This window comes from Acomys russatus, chromosome 6 (genome assembly GCF_903995435.1).
Source record: "Acomys russatus chromosome 6, mAcoRus1.1, whole genome shotgun sequence".
Lineage (NCBI taxonomy): Eukaryota > Metazoa > Chordata > Mammalia > Rodentia > Muridae > Acomys > Acomys russatus.
In genome coordinates, this window is record NC_067142.1 from 55,593,469 (window position 1) to 55,609,467 (window position 15,999).

Genomic DNA, 15,999 nt, shown 5'->3' on the forward strand with positions numbered 1-15,999 from the left:
TTTTCCTGTACTCTCTTGGACCTCTACCTATAGCTGAATCCCCTACTTCCTTCTCAAACTCTTTTTTGGCTGGCTGGAAGAAAGTCCAGGTCTATTCTTTCCTCTGCCTATCAAATGGCTACAAGCTGCTTTATTGGCATACCAAGAAACGATTGGGAAGCAGCTTTTACACAACATTGAGATAGAAATGAGAATTTAAACTACACAAGAACCTTATACCTACCCATGAGGAAAGATATGTGATCAGGTTTACATCATTGTAATCAAATATCAGACATGGGCTACTTATGAAGTAAATTTATGTAATATATAAATATATAATAATATATAAATGTGTTATAATATATTATTATATAATACAATAATATACAAATATAATATTTATGATAGATAGATAGATAGACAGACAGATAGGCCTATAGTTCTGAAGACTGAAGTCTAAGAGTAAGTCTATCTGTTGACTTGAGCTATTGGCCAGGAATCTTATTGGACCAAGTGTTCATGTCTTAAACCAGAAAGAAAATGGAAAACTGAGTCACCAAGGTCATATAATTCCATAGCAGGGATAGAAGCCAGTGACTTGAGGACCCCTAACTAAGTGTTTTTTCATGGTCTACCAGAAAGTCTAAATACCACCACACAGAATACACTCCTTAATTACATGGCCTTTGAGGGAAAATTCAAAAGACAAGAGAGATTTTCCAGGCCACGGGTAACATAGGTCCTTGAGTAATCTACCTTATATGTAGGAATGATAGCTACCTAAATCTACTATCTGTGTATTTGAGTATTTGAATCCTTATTACTCCTTGCTAGCTGTTAAGAGCTAAACTTTGTTCTCTCTAAATTCACATTTTGAAGTTCTAACCTCCAGTACTTCAAAATGTGACTATTTGGGAGAAATGGGCTCTTTTAAGTCATGGATATGGTTCTTTTTTTCCTAAAAGAAGAATAAACTGAATACAAACATAGAAGGAAAACCATATAAAGAAGACACAGAAATAAGACTAGAAATACCAGAGGGAAGAGAGACAGATGAAAGCCAAGGAGAAAGGCCTGAGAAGAAGACAGTCTTGCCAACATTCTAGCTTTCAGAATTGTAAAAACAAAATAAATGTATTTTGTGCAAATATCCCAACTTATAGCACTTTATAATGTAGCAACCCTAGAAAACTAATATGATGTCCATGCTTGATGATTCTAACCAGTTATTATAGTCAAAACCTTTCTAATAAACTTCCTCAGTTCCACCTACTGTCCAGTTTATGCCTCCTGGTTGGACTCTCACCAACTCTGACCTGCCCTACATGCATATTGTTTTCTTTAACAATTTTAAGATCTTCACTAACTTTAAGGTTATATCCTATTTTACAATTTTTTCCTCAAAGTTGTCTTCTGTAGACCTCATTGTTTTTCCAGCTACTTATATTTTTTAAATGTTATATATTTCCCTTCCATTTCTTTCCTGCATGATTCCAGTTCACTTTCATCTCTTTGTGTTTTCTTAAATTAGTTCTAAGATTGGTATTTCTTCAGGTTTTTGTATTTTACCATGTGAAAATTTATAGACACCATGGCTATGTTTGCTTGAAATGCTAAACTCTTGCTTAGTATAACTTCTGACTTGTACCCATTAGCAGCCTTAGTACTTCCTGCACTTAAGCTCTAGCATTGGGAATTTCTAAACAATTATTTCCAGGGCTTTAATTTACTGGGTAAAAAGGTCCCAAAGTGCATGGACATAACAATAAATTTCCTCAACCAAAGATCTGTTATCTAAGAAAATATTTAACTGTGTACTATATTTTTAAAAAGTCTTCATGGTGTAGTGTGGTATGTTCTATGTAAATGGATTCTATTTATATAGCCTAGCCATTTGCTAAATCATCTCAATAATTAGAAGATAAAAAGTGAAATGCTACTTGCTTTCATTCTTTCACCAGGCAATAGTACACCCCTTCTTTACGAAATGATAGCTTTGTTTTCAAATCCCTTAGTCTTGCCTCCTCAGCAATTTTATAAAAATAGGATAAAGTTTCATTTTCCTCTTAAGCCTGTCTGTTTTTATGACTTTGTAATTTTAGTTATGAGTGTTATTTGATTTCCCCTGGCAATGGGCAAAGAGACACCTTGTTGATGGTATTGTTCTTATATCAGTCAGGGGCAGAGCAGATGGCAGTCCTTTGTTCATCCTAGCTTGATGCCTGGCTTGGTGGCCAGAGCTGTGTTATGCCTAGGATTCATAATAGTCAAATCCAGGCAGTGCAGCGCTGAAGGCGGAAGACTAACAAAGACCTGTAGACCACCATGCTACCCAAATCACACTGGCTCAGGTGGGCCATAGACACCTGCTTGCGACCATGCCATGCTGCATGGATGGAGGATGTCACCCAGGGGCCCACTAACTACGTAGCCAGCCTGCAATGGCAGCCATCACAATGTGTAAGCATGTGGTGGTCAGATGGAAGAGAAAGAAAAGTGGAGCAGCTTGAGCATTATGAAGAGAGATGGAACTGGAGACTTGAGGGTGGAGAGGACTAGCCTACTGTGAGTAGCCTGCCCTGCTACCTGGCTCCATGGTGAGGTCTCAGCCCAAGCTGATGCTCAGGGCCATGTCTAAGTCCATGACTACACAGCAGTAGTGGTTGGATTCAATGTCCATGGATCATATTACCAGTAGAGAACATGGGGATGTCCTTGGTGAGGGCAGCCACCTGGGACCATGTGGATATTCATGGGCTATGTATAACTGCCCCTATACCTCACTTGATGGTGTGCTCTGGAGAGCTGATCCCATCTCTCCCTAGTACTCAGGAGAGGAGGCCCTGCACCTCCTCTGGGTAGCACAATAGAGCTGGCCCTGATGGAGGGCTCAGGTGAGCCTTCACTCACCCTAAGCCTAGCCGAGAGCACAGTAGAGATGACCTTGCCACTTGTCTGGCATAAGGTAGCATGAGTGCAGGGATAGTACCCTCTCCTCCCACTTCCCCACCTACAGTAGCCAGGAGATGTGGCCCTGGGGGCCTGATAGCAGGAGAGCTGACCCTACCTCCTGCAGATGGCAGCACTGGGTGGCCTAGGCAGGACAGTGCTGAAGAGCTTGCCCTGGTGGTGTGGTGAAGGAAGAACTGGCAGGCCGACCAGCTCAGCTACCACCCAGGCCAAGACCTAGGGCTCTGAGTTGGCCCACCCAAAAATCTATATCATCTGTAAATGGTTGGGACTGGTGGAAGGGTCAGTCCTACTGTCCCAAAGCTGCAGGATCTCTATGACAATAGGATAACCGGGAGGGATCTTGACAATGATCCAACATTGATGGTGTCACAGAAGCCAGAGTTATCAAACCAGACCAAGGACTCATTGCAAGCTATATTTGCAAGTGAAGATGTGTGGACAGGATATACTGTGGGATACACTGACACACTACAGCTTCCACAATGAGATGTTTTCTATGCTTTGTTTTGTTGTTGTTGTTGGTGGTGGTGGTGGTGGTGGTGATGGTGGTGTGTGTGTGGTGTGTGTGTGTGTGTGTGTGTGTGTGTGTGTGTGTGTGTGTGTGTGTGGTTTATTGGGGTGGAGTTGCAAGGGCAAAGGATGGATATACAAGAGGACTGGGAGATGAGTGTGACTAATGTGAAACTCAAAAAGAATCAATTAAAAAGTTGTTTTAAATGTTATTTGAGCCGGCCATGGTATGGTAGTGAACGTCTGTAGTTTCCAGCACTCAGGAGACTACAGCAGTAAGATTTGCAGTTGAAAGCCACACATTACTACAATGTAAGACCCCAGTCTCAAAAATAAACTGCTAAAGCTCTTTAAATATTATCTATGTCTTTCAAAAAAACTAAAATTTGTTTCCTTCCTCTTGATGATAGAGATTGATAGATGATAGACAGACAGACAGACAGGCAGACAGACAGATAGATAGAAATAGGCATATTCCTTTCACATTTTCCTCTTGGTCTGATTATATTAATTTGTTCTTTAGCATAAGCATTATGACCAGTTCTTAGTTGCATCAAACAATATATTTTTTACTATTTAAGCTTTATGCTCAAGTTTATTTCAGACATGAGAAGAGGGTAAAATTACTTTTTCTGTCTTTAGCCCCATTCTCTTATAATTACCAAGTTGAACTGTCCCTGATACTCCATATAATATACCAGAACTGAGCATGACAGGAGTCCAAGCGCACTGTCTCCCCAGTGCCTCTGAAGAACTGTTTAGCATAGGATCCAGTTTACTCTCAAAATTCTTCTCACCTTAGCCTTCCAGATACCACTACCAATCAACCAAAGCTGACCCATGACAACAGAATCATTGGCCAGACAGCGACTCCATTAGGGATTCTTGCATAAGTAAGTAACTTACTTGTGAAATCCCTCATAACTTCAAACAGAGCTACTTGTCAAGTTTATTTAAGGAGATTTTTTTTCCAGTGACAAGCCTAGTGAATCATCGTTGCTAATGTTTAGACTCTCCAAAGTGCAACTTGATTGATAGCCTTGATTTTTAACATGGTCCATAGTGGAACAAGTTTCAGAACTGTCACTGCTTAAGTATAGACATAGATCAGTGACATTTAAGAGAAGAGCATTACTGCTGCTGGCCCCGTGGCACCTGCTTTTGCATAACCTTCATAGGTACTTAGGGTCTTAGGTAGAATTTATAACCTGCAGATGAATGGAACAAATCACAGATTTCCTATTCATTAGGGGCTACCTAAAATTAGCTAAACTCTGGCTGTGGGCCTTGCTTTCTGGGGGGAATTCATACGTTTTGCAACACCATCAATGAAAATAATCAACAAATTTTGGTTCTATTATCTTTTCATAGATAATTTAAAAGTAAGTGGTGTTGAAAGTTACATCTGAGCTGGGTGCAGTGGCACACACCTGTAATCCCAGCACTCAAGGAGACAGAGATAGGCAGATCTCTGTGAGTTCAGGGCAGCCTGGTTCCTCATAACGAGTCCAGGACATCCAAGGTTACACAGAGAAACCCTGTCTCGAAAAACAAAATAAAAATAAAAATGAATAAAAAGAAAGTTATATCTGGGCCTGGCAAGAGGGCTCAGTGATTTTGAGAGTAATTGGTGTTCTTCCAGAGGTTCCTGATTCAGACCCCAGCACCCACATGGCAGTTCACAACCACCTATAACTGCACCCAGGGCCATCTTCCGGCCTCTTGGAGCTAGAATGCTGCCTGCTTTTCCTAAATTCATTCAATAAATCATTTAAGTAAATTCATCTTGTGGAAAAGAGAAAGAAAAATGCAGGAAGGTTCTGCATTAGGGTCACTGGGAGAACAAAGTGTCAAACTGAAAACTTTGGCTAGGAAAGTTGTAATTATACTTCCTTAGCTAATTTCTTTAAAACTTATAGAATAGATTGAACATACATAGAAAAAAGAATACATATTCTCTTATCAAGCCTCAGTTCTAGACTTTTAAAAAGTGTTTATTTAATTAATTTATTCAGATTACAACTCAATTGTTATCCCATCACTTGTATCCTCCCATTCCTCCCTCCTGCTTTCACCCTAGACTTTTAAATAGTTGTGGTTATTCCTCCCTTCTAACCTCAGAAGGGAAGGCTGTAAACAGAGAAGACAGAGACCTCAGACAAAATAGTTATTTTTGCTTTTTCCTACAGCTGAGTCTGAAGAGGAAGCATGTACAAAGGTTCAACAGTGATCAAAGTTTCCACGACCTATGTAATCAGAGACAAAGTTCATGAAAATTTAGATAAGTGGGCCACACATTGACTATAGTCAGTGCTTTAGATCTGCATCCCACTGCAGCACAGACCCAGGGATATTAAAGCCAGCTCTTGTACTTTTCACAGAGGCAGACTTTCTGAACCCGTGGAGGGCAACTACAAAGTCTAGAGCATGAAGAATGACATTTACAGGCCTTACCTCTAGGAAGGAAAGTGAAGGCATGGCCTAAAAATGATAGCTAGGTCGTCTGAACTTTGGTACTTGAATAAAACCAAACATGTTCATCATTTCATTAGTGGTCCAGTGAGTGAAGAGCCCATGGGGCTTTTTGAGGGATTAATAAGTCAGACATGTGTACTACATTCCATGACAGACTGTCAGGCATTCTTGATGGGAAAGGAAGAAAACAGACTTTAATTCTAGCCTTGAACAACATGCTTAGCTCATAAATAGAGCTAGGCAGATATCTTCAGAAGTGTCACCATAGGCATTCTCCATTTACTAGGAAGCAGAGTAGTGGCACATAGCCCCCACTTTATTTCCTGAAGAAAGAAGGAGAAGAAGGATGCTCGAGTGCTAAGCATATGGCAACAGTAACAAAGAAAAGGATGAGAGGAAGAGGGGATCTTCCACCAAACTGCTGAAATGTGGGAGGATATAATTCACTGTACTAGTGAAGAAAACACACTATAAAGTGGCTTTGTGAGTGTGCATAAATCAATGAAAAGCTAGGGGTGTGGCTTCAGGAAAAAATTAGAAAGGCTCAAGGGATTAAAAACAAAAGCATGCCAGTCGGGTAAAACTACAACTGCATGGACAAAAATAGAATTTGTGGGGCCCAAGTTATTTTCTTCATACAAAGACCACAGAGCTAATCCCTGTAGCAGGACTCACAAAAGGCCAGGAATGGAGTACAGGATCCCAGTGATTCTAAAACTGTTTTGACCTGGGGCCAAAGGGGAACCACAGGGACCCAAGAGGCCTCAGGGGGGTTACCCAAGAGAGGGACAGACTGTCTTACAGAGTTTCTAAACTTTCCACAAATGTTCTCCAAATTAAAAGATGTCCTTGCTGTGATAATACAACCACACTGTGGTTGCCTTCACAGCTGGAAGTTGGTCTTTTTCCTTAAGTAATTGGGTAACAGGGAGAGTTCAAATTGTGAACGCTCTTTGCTCCAAATTTCCATCAACAACACATGACAACCTTTTACCGCCCCAATTGCCAACACTTACTGGCCATGCTACTGTTTCTGATTCCTACAGTCCATGGACTAACCTTTCTATTGGCTTTAACTAAAGATCAGTGTGTAGAACCCCTCAACCCCAGTGACAGCTACTAACCTTTCTCTTCAGTTTGCACATTTATACAGCTTTACTTGGCTAGAATTTATTACAGAACATTGTCTTAACTATATATTAATTAAATCTATGCTTCGATACAACACTTTTTATTGCTTCACTGTATTGAATTCTTTTTAAATCTTAGTGTTCTCTGAACATTGGACACTAAGCAAAATACGTTTAAAGGCAAATCTAATATATGACTTTATGTTAATTACTCTCCAAACCTCCAGATTTTTATGTGTATGCATGCTTTACATGAATATATGTGTGTGCACCACATGCATGCCTGGTTGGCTGCAGAGGCCAAAAGCAAGTGTCAGATCCCCTAGAACTGGGGTTATAGATAGTTCTTGTGTGCTGTCATGTGGGTGCTAGGAACCAAGGCCCAGGTGCTCTGGAGGAGCAGTCAGGGCTCTTAACAACAGAAACCAACTCTCCAGCACTGGGTAGTTTTCAGGATGTTTGTGTGACAATGTTCCAGCCTTGTCTGCTATCACTCTTCACACCCAACTCACCACTAAAGCTCTTCAGCCAAACAGAAACAACAGGAGGAAGACAAATACTTAACATTGTAAGCTACAAATGAGAACCTCCTGCAAATCTGAGGGGAACTTCAATTTCCTTCACTGTCAGGCAAAGTGGATTAGGACACATTTTGGGACTGTAAATCATTACATTATTAATCAAAACATTATTGGAAGCCCTCTTCCCCAAAGGGGAGGAAAAGCCCTTGACTTCCCCTCATTATGTGTCCCCAACTCTGAGACAGGGACACCAATAATCACTCAAACAAGGTAATATTGTTCAGCTGTATCAGCTGAAGCCGGAACCATAACCAGCGCTGTCCTGCGATTCTTTCACTTGGTCAGTTCATCTCTACCTGTGTCTTGGGTTCCTGTGGTTCCCTTTAGTCCCAGATTGAAACAGTTTCGGAGTCAGTGGGATCCTGCACTCCAGCTACAGGAATCAAATCACATTCTGTTGTCTTTGTATGAGGAAATGTACTAGGCTCCCATGAATTCTGCTCTTCCCAGCCAGTTCTAGTTTATCCAATTAGAAAGCAGACAGCGTGTTCAGAGGCAGGGTGGATCCAGTCATTTCAAGCTGCCTAACTATACCCAGCTTTTTTTTTTAATGAAAAAAAATGACAAATAGAAAACAGAACAGGTATAGATTAGCACATAAGAGGGTGCAAGTGTTCATAATACACTATACCAAAACAAACAAACAAATAAAAAAATCATGTGTGCTCTAGTTGAGCAGTAAACCAAGAAACACCTCATAACAGCCCAGCAGACCACCATACATGTGTGTTGGGATGAAAATGCTAGCAGCCTCTCTGTGATAAACAAAGCCCTCTTTCAGAAGAGTCAACTTGCTCATCACATTCCTAGGCAAGGTAGACAATGGAGTCTTTATGAAGCAGAGGAAGTCACAAGGAGAAATATACATTGAAATAAAAGGGGAAAAGTAAAGTAAAAAAAAAAAAAATGTAAGAAAGTCCCAAATGGAAATCCATAACGAATAAAAGAACAAAGATTAAGAAACTTGAAATTTAATCCAGCAACATATTTTTAAAGGGAAATAATTTCCCAACCAGATAAAGTAGTTTAGCTTGGAAATCAAAATTATTCAAATACTCAAATAATAATTTAAGTGTCATACTAGTAAACAAAATGAAAAATAATGACCATCTCATTAGACACACTAAAAACATTTAGTGAAAGAAGCTCAACATTTGGTGGCTGGGAAAATGGCTTACTGGGTAAAGTGCTTGCTGCCAAACCTGATGAGCTAAGCTCTATCCATGGGATCCACATGGTAGAAGAAGAAAAAAACAACTTCCTGCAAGTTGACCTCTACACGCACGCACCATGACATGTGTAATACATGCATACACACATATACACATACCAAATTAAGTAAGTAAGTAAAAATCAAACATTCTTGTTCAGTGGCTAAAGCATTTGCATGTAAGCACCAGGCCCAGAATTCAGATCCCCAGAGTCCACATAAAGTCCAGGTAGTGGCAGCTACTTATAATTCCCTCGCTCAGCAAACAGAGATAGGGGTCCCCAAGAGGAAACTGCCTAGCTACTGGCCAGAATCATCAGGTTCTGAGTTCAGTGATAGACTGCTTCAGTAAAGTAGAGAGTGATCAGGAAAGACACCCAACACCAACATCCAGCTTTTCATGCATATGCATGTGTATGTATGCACACATATATGATCCTACTCTCATGAGAGCACACATGCACACAATACAAATTCTCAGTATCTATTCATAATAAAACCTGTGGGAAAACAAAAAATAAAGGTCAAGGTTTTTAACATAATAACGTATTTCTGCTAAAGTCTCTCTCTTTCTCTCTCTCTCTCTCTCTCTCTCTCTCTCTCTCTGTGTGTGTGTGTGTGTGTGTGTGTGTGTGTGTGTGTGTGTGTGTGTCTGTCCCACTACTCCTAGTAAATTGTACTGGATACTAAAAGACTAGATGTTTACAAGGAAAATGATATTTTTGTCCAGTGTGATGTGACAAAAAATTTTAAAAGTCTACAAATTGGAAGGAAGGAAACACAATTATTTACACAGTGTTTTTCACTTTTATTTTGTGTGTGTGTTTGTGTGTGTGTGTGTGTTTGTACACATTGCTGAAAACATGAATCATGGCACATACATGCAGGTCATAGGACAAGTTTGGCAGAGTTATGAAAATGCATCACTATGCCTTGTGGGTACTATTGTAATTCTAAGATCAAGTAAGAGCAGTGGAAATATTCTAGGAAAGCCAGTGTGACATGGCGGTGCTCCTACACAATGATGTTCAAATGTCTTATCCTTGCGTATTTTACAAAAAAAAAAAAAAAAAAAAAAAAAAAAAAGAGGTATGGTCATGTGACCACATTACCCAGGGCCTTTGAATGCATGTGTAATAAGATGGAATCTGAAGTTTCATTCAAGGTAAGTCTGCCTCTGTTAGACATCACAATTAATGCTGAAACACTAGCAATTTTCTCCTTAACATCATATGAAATAAAAGAATTGCTGCTAATCTTAGTGTGTAACATTGTGCTATACATCTTGCTTAATATATTAGTGATCATATTTTTGTGCTTATTAGATACAATAAACTACACTAAGTATTTTAGATGGTTATTTAATTAATTACATCATGAAACTATTGGCAGTCATTAAGAAACAGAAAAAATGTGGTCATGGCATTTGGTAACGAGTAAGCGGGATTCTGTTCCATCCTGGGCAGTGATGAGAGAGAGAACACGTGCGCAAAAGAAAATTCCTTGTCTGTAATGCAGTATTTTCTCCAGGAAGTATTGTTCAATGGGACCTGAAGTCCAGGACTTGGTTTTAGATGCTGACCTCTAAAATTACTGTCTGGCTTTGGCTTTAATAGCAGGCCCACTGCTGGCCACAAGCTGGACATATGTACAGCAATTCCTATTTTCTGCCCAGAATTATTTAGGACCACAGTATAATGGTCTTGTGATGAAAGTGTGGAGCTAGGTGTCATTTTATGTACTATGATACCTTCCTTTTGTGAAAAACAACTTTTAGAAACTGTGATAATGAGTGCTTGCTGGCATATGTGTCATTCCTTTCTTCATGTCTTTAAGTATGAAAACCTAAAATAAGTTGCTTATCTTCAAATACAGTGAGAAAGACACCTTAGAGAATACCACGAGGCAGCCATGTATAAATACAAGGTAGCAAGAACAACCAAAGGAAATATTTCCCAAAAACCCAAGATGATGTTATCTTAGACCACAGGAGAAAGAGAGCTGGGAGACATTATACCAAGGATCTAGCTCCAGAAGTAAAGCCATGGCTGCCTATTTAATGTAGGGTTGCAAAGGTGTAGGAGTAGATAGTTCTACCATGCAGCTATTGTCTTCCAGGGATCTCATTGATAATGCAAATTCATCCATATCACCAAGTTCAATCTAATTTTATTCTACTGACTAATCCAAAAAATCAACAGCTCCAGAAACACTATGCGTCAGGGACAAACACTATTAGAATAGCCAATATGGGGGACGGATCCAAGATGGTGGCACCAGTCACACACCACTTCTGATCATCAGGACAACCAGGATTGCACAATGACCTAAAGACCAAACTGAGAGCTAAAAAATACCAGTGCTGCTGATTCCCAGGTGAGAGGGATCTACATTGTATGGAACACGGGTGGCTCTGATCTCTGGCCACGCTGCTAAGCCACAGAAAAGTCCCGGAGGACAACCCCATTAGCCGCCATCTTGAGAAAGATTGTGAGACATCTGCCCAGCTTTGGGCTCTCTCTGCAAGTCTGCTGCTTACCAGATCTAGGACACAGAGCAGACAAGCAGAGCTGAGTCCCGGTGCCAGCCACAATGCACATTATTTGGCATCCTAGAAACAGCTTCTAGGCTTGGATCTCTCTCCGTCCACCAGCTGCTTACCGGCCTAGCCCGTCTGGGTCACAGAGCAGATAGGCAGATCCTTGCCATCTCAAAAAGGCCTGTGGAGTACCAGAGCAGCTTTGGGCTCCAATTTCTTTCACCCCATCCCCCAGCCACTTACCAGCCTGGTCTATCTGTAACACAGAGCATACAGGCAGAGCTGAGTCTGATGTGGGCCACAACTCACATTTGCTGCCATCTCAAGAAGGTCAGTGGGGCACCAAAACACTTTGGGCTAAACAACCTAGATGTCCCTCAACTAAAGAATGGATAAAAAAAAGTGTGGTACACCTACATAATGGAATATTACTCAGCTATTAAAAATAAGGAAATCTTGAAATTTGCAGGCAAGTGGATGGAATTAGAAAAGATCATCATGAGTGAGGTAAGCCAGACCCAGAAAGACACCCATGGTATAGACCCACTCATAAGCAGATATTAGGCACATAATACAGGATAACTACACTATAACACAGAGACTGATGCACCAACCAAGGACCGTATAAGATGTGGACCTCAAATCTCTGCTCAGATGCAGTAGATAGGCAGCACAGTCTCCTTGTGCATCCCACATATGGGGAGTAGGGACTACTTCTGACATGGACTCTGGCTCTCCAACTTTGATCATTTCCCACTTCCTCCTGGCAGGGTGGCCTTGCCAGGCCACAGAGGAAGAGTATACAAGTAGTACAGATGAGACTTGATAGGTAGAAGTCAGATGCTAGAGGACAAAGACTCCCCTTTCTGAGGACTATGGGAGGGAGGGAGAGGGGATTGGGGAAGGGATGAGGGAGGGGCATACAATCAGGATGTGAAGAATTCAAACTGCAGAACAAGCAGATAACTTATATTACTAATCCCACTGTATGGGAATAACTCTGAGCCTGGCTAAGACATGAATGTCTATGCATAGAAAATACTTCTTGTTGGCTACAGAATCCTTGTGAATTATTGTTAGATGCCATTCTTCATATGGCATGAATGAAGATTTACAGATGTCTTTTTCTGCTCATACAAAGAGCAGAGAACCAGCCTTAATTGTTCTGTGCATCCCGCACACCTTACACATTTATAATTTTAGGATTAGATAAAGCTTGTGAGAAATTGTGTGTTTTCAGAACAAAAGAACCAGACACTGACATTGGATCAGACCCAACAGTATTCATTCCTCTCAGCATGCTAGACACTGACATTCTGCATTCTTCGAGTTCCAGCACCAAGTGTTTCAATTGCTGTGTCTCATCAGAACAGGACAGCTCCCAGGATAGCTTCAAAGAAAGCGTTCAGTCCCAATTGGTCCAGCATTCCAGACTGTCTTACACAGGACTCTAATTAAGCCTGGAATTTCTCTACATTTAGAAACTGGGCTACAAATGCTATTCCTAGCTTGTTTAACCATTTCCCCAAATTTTATTTGGGCCCCTACAAAGGTATTATTCGCCCCAAATCAGCCAGAAGAAACCTTAAGAGAATGACACCCCATTTTCCTTAAGGGGGGTTGGGTAGGTTTTTGGTTGCTTTCTTGGGTGATATTTATTTTCATAGGGTGTTGGTTGTAAGTTATTATTGGTCTTATTTAGAGAGAAAACAAGGTTGGACTCAGGGATGTTTTTCATTTCCTTTATCTTTCATTCTTAGGTTTGGAGACAGCGGCTGGAAAGAAAGAAGGAGGAATATAGAGATATAGAGGTATAATAGGACAAAAAAAAAAATAGAGTAGTGAATCTACCTCAACTTAATGCCTTAGTTGTTACTCACAAGGCTAGTTTTAATTCACTGCCATAGAATTTTGTATATAGATGCAAAATAAGTTTAATGTTAGATATATTGCTATAGAATTCAATTTTAAGATTATGCAGTATTGTACCCATACAACTCAATTATAATACAAGGTTTACTTCCAGTACTTAGAAAATGCTATTGTAGGCTGTTCAGGATAAATAAGTTATACAAGTCAATTGGTAGTGGATCAAGTCATGTTCATATCAATTACTAGTCTATTTGTATCACAATAATATATATCCTAGGTGTAACAGATAGATATGATTCTATAAAAAGATAAGATAAAATACTTAGATAAGGTTTTCAAAAACCTGAGAGACATACAGAATATGGCACTTAAAGATGTTTTTATTATTTCAAAGATACATTTACAATGAGACAGGTTAACTCCTACCTACCTCAAAGATGATGATGAGCATCAAAGAACCTACTTATGGAGATGGCTTTAAATGTGGCAAACAAGCCACTGGGCAAAATGTTCTTGTTTCTACCACAGACAGAATTCTGTCTGGATGCAGGCAAAGTCAATGGCCAAACTCTGCCACGACAGGGTAAGCAAGTCCTCAATAGTTTCTGCCTCACAAATATGTCTGTCAGATATATTGGGCCAGAAGGCTGAGGATGATGCTCCAACGTTACAGAGAACTCTGGGTTCAGGCAGCAAGCCATCTATGTCATCTTCTCATTTGGGAAACTGCTAACCTCCACTCCCTGTATACTCTGGCAATTAATTTTATTCCTTCTCAAGTCTCTGATGGGGTTGAAAACCAGATAGTTTCATTTTACAATTAAGCTTAGTTGTTTAGGGGTTAAGATGTTTTTAGGTCTAGATAGATGTCTTAAGTTGATAATGATGAGATATGATAGATATTGATTTACATTCGGAATTTTAGGAAAGTTTTTTTTCAAGGCTGTCAAATACAAATAGCCAAAACATTATGAATGTAACATATATATCATTTCTGATTGTTTTGTGGTAGGTGGTTTATTGTATATATGTGTAATAATATAAATGTGCATGTAAACATATTTAATAAAAATTGTTTAAAAAGATGATACTCATAAAAAAAGAATAGCCAATATGTCTGCCAGCCCCCTACCATGCCTACAGATGAGGACAATGAACCATAGGACAGCTCCCAGCATAGTCTCCCTCTTCCTGCATATAAAGAACCAGCAATAGAAGTAGGTCCCCAGATGAAGTCAACTATTCTCAAGACGTATCAGTGAAAGGAGTCTCTTCCACATTAGACATCCCAATGCTGTGACTCCTGCCTCTTTCTGTGACAAAGTCTAGATATTATAAGAACCTACGAAGTGTCTAGTCAAATTTACCTCAGGGCAACTTTGTGTCTCACTACACAGAAAAAAAGAGGACATGAGCTCAGAACACAGTGAAACTTGTCAAACACCCTGTGTAGAAAACAGATTCAAGAATATAAAACAAGAATGCCACACTCCATACACTTTACATGGAGAAAGAAAGTCCTGTACTCCAATGAGTCCTACAAAATGGTGTAGATGACGTGTATGAGAGATAAGCCAGGCAGAAGGCACAAAAAGATTAGCTGGAACCTAAGAAACAAGAACACCCTCAGCCCAGGAAATATTATGTAGAGGAAGATAAAGCTTTGCAAACCGTGAGGGTACTCCCTGCATGGATTTCAAGCCGAAAGGTTATCCAGCACCTCCGTGCCATAGGACATCCTTATAGGCAAAATAGCTGGAGGGCTTGGTACAAGATATAGCCTGATCCATCTAGAGGACCAGAGAAGCCAGTGAGCGCTGGCTCGAGACTGTACTCTTGTGTAAATGGCAGAGTGCATTATGGGTTTTGGGGGGTTTATTTTGTTTGGGTTTTGGTTTTTTGGTTTTTTGGTTTGTGGGTTTTTGTTTGTTTTTTGTTTGTTTGTTTTTGTTTTTGTTTTGCTTTTTTTGGTGGTAAGAGCTTTCTTCTGCCTTCCTCTGTCTTTTTCTTCCATGTTTATAGGAAGGGGAAGTTCTTGGAAATCACTCGTTTCTTTCCTCCCGTTTTGCTTTAGATGATCCAGGAAGATGTTCCACATACTTTGATCTTTTCCATCCTCTGTGAATAGAATTAGGGCTACATTTGCTCCAGAATGAGAAATAGGTAATAATGTGAGATTTGTAGTTAATCTGGAACATGAAGCTTCCACAGAGAATCCTAAGAACAGCCATTCACAAGGCCTTGTTTCACATGTGCACTAATGGGCAAGCATTATAAAGTAGTGCTGTGAAAAGAGGTGGGGAAGGGTGTGCTAAACTCAAGGAAGGCCTGTATAAGCAGAGCAGGCTGTGACAGGCTTTTACATGCTGTTCTGGGAGAGAAATATCACACTTTGGAGCAAGCGAAAATGCCAGAGGTATCTTCTAAACAGGCGCCACATTTACAGTATGAATGTGACTGCCCTTGCTACAATTAGATCCTGCAGGCAGTAGAAGGATAGGACTAGCTAGGCTCCGGTGGATATTATGGGACCTTTCTTGTTTTCTTTTATATGAAACCAGCTACTTTCCAGGTGATTTACCACCCAGTTATGGCACATCCTTCCCAACAGTTGGTGCTGTCACTAGTTAATACTACAGCTTTTCAGGCAGATATGCGGGGTACCTTTTGTATAGTTTTGTGTCAATTTCACACAAATTAAAATCATCTGAGAGGAGGGAAACTCAA

General features: G+C 40.2%; 1 non-coding gene across 1 annotated transcript; it reads left to right on the forward strand.

Moving 5' to 3' along the window:
- Nucleotides 1-2,102: 2,102 nt before the first annotated feature.
- Nucleotides 2,103-2,246, forward strand: LOC127191212 (small nucleolar RNA SNORA48). Its single transcript, XR_007830836.1, has one exon. It is a non-coding gene; the product is annotated as a small nucleolar RNA SNORA48 (small nucleolar RNA).
- The last annotated feature ends 13,753 nt before the right edge of the window (nucleotides 2,247-15,999 follow it).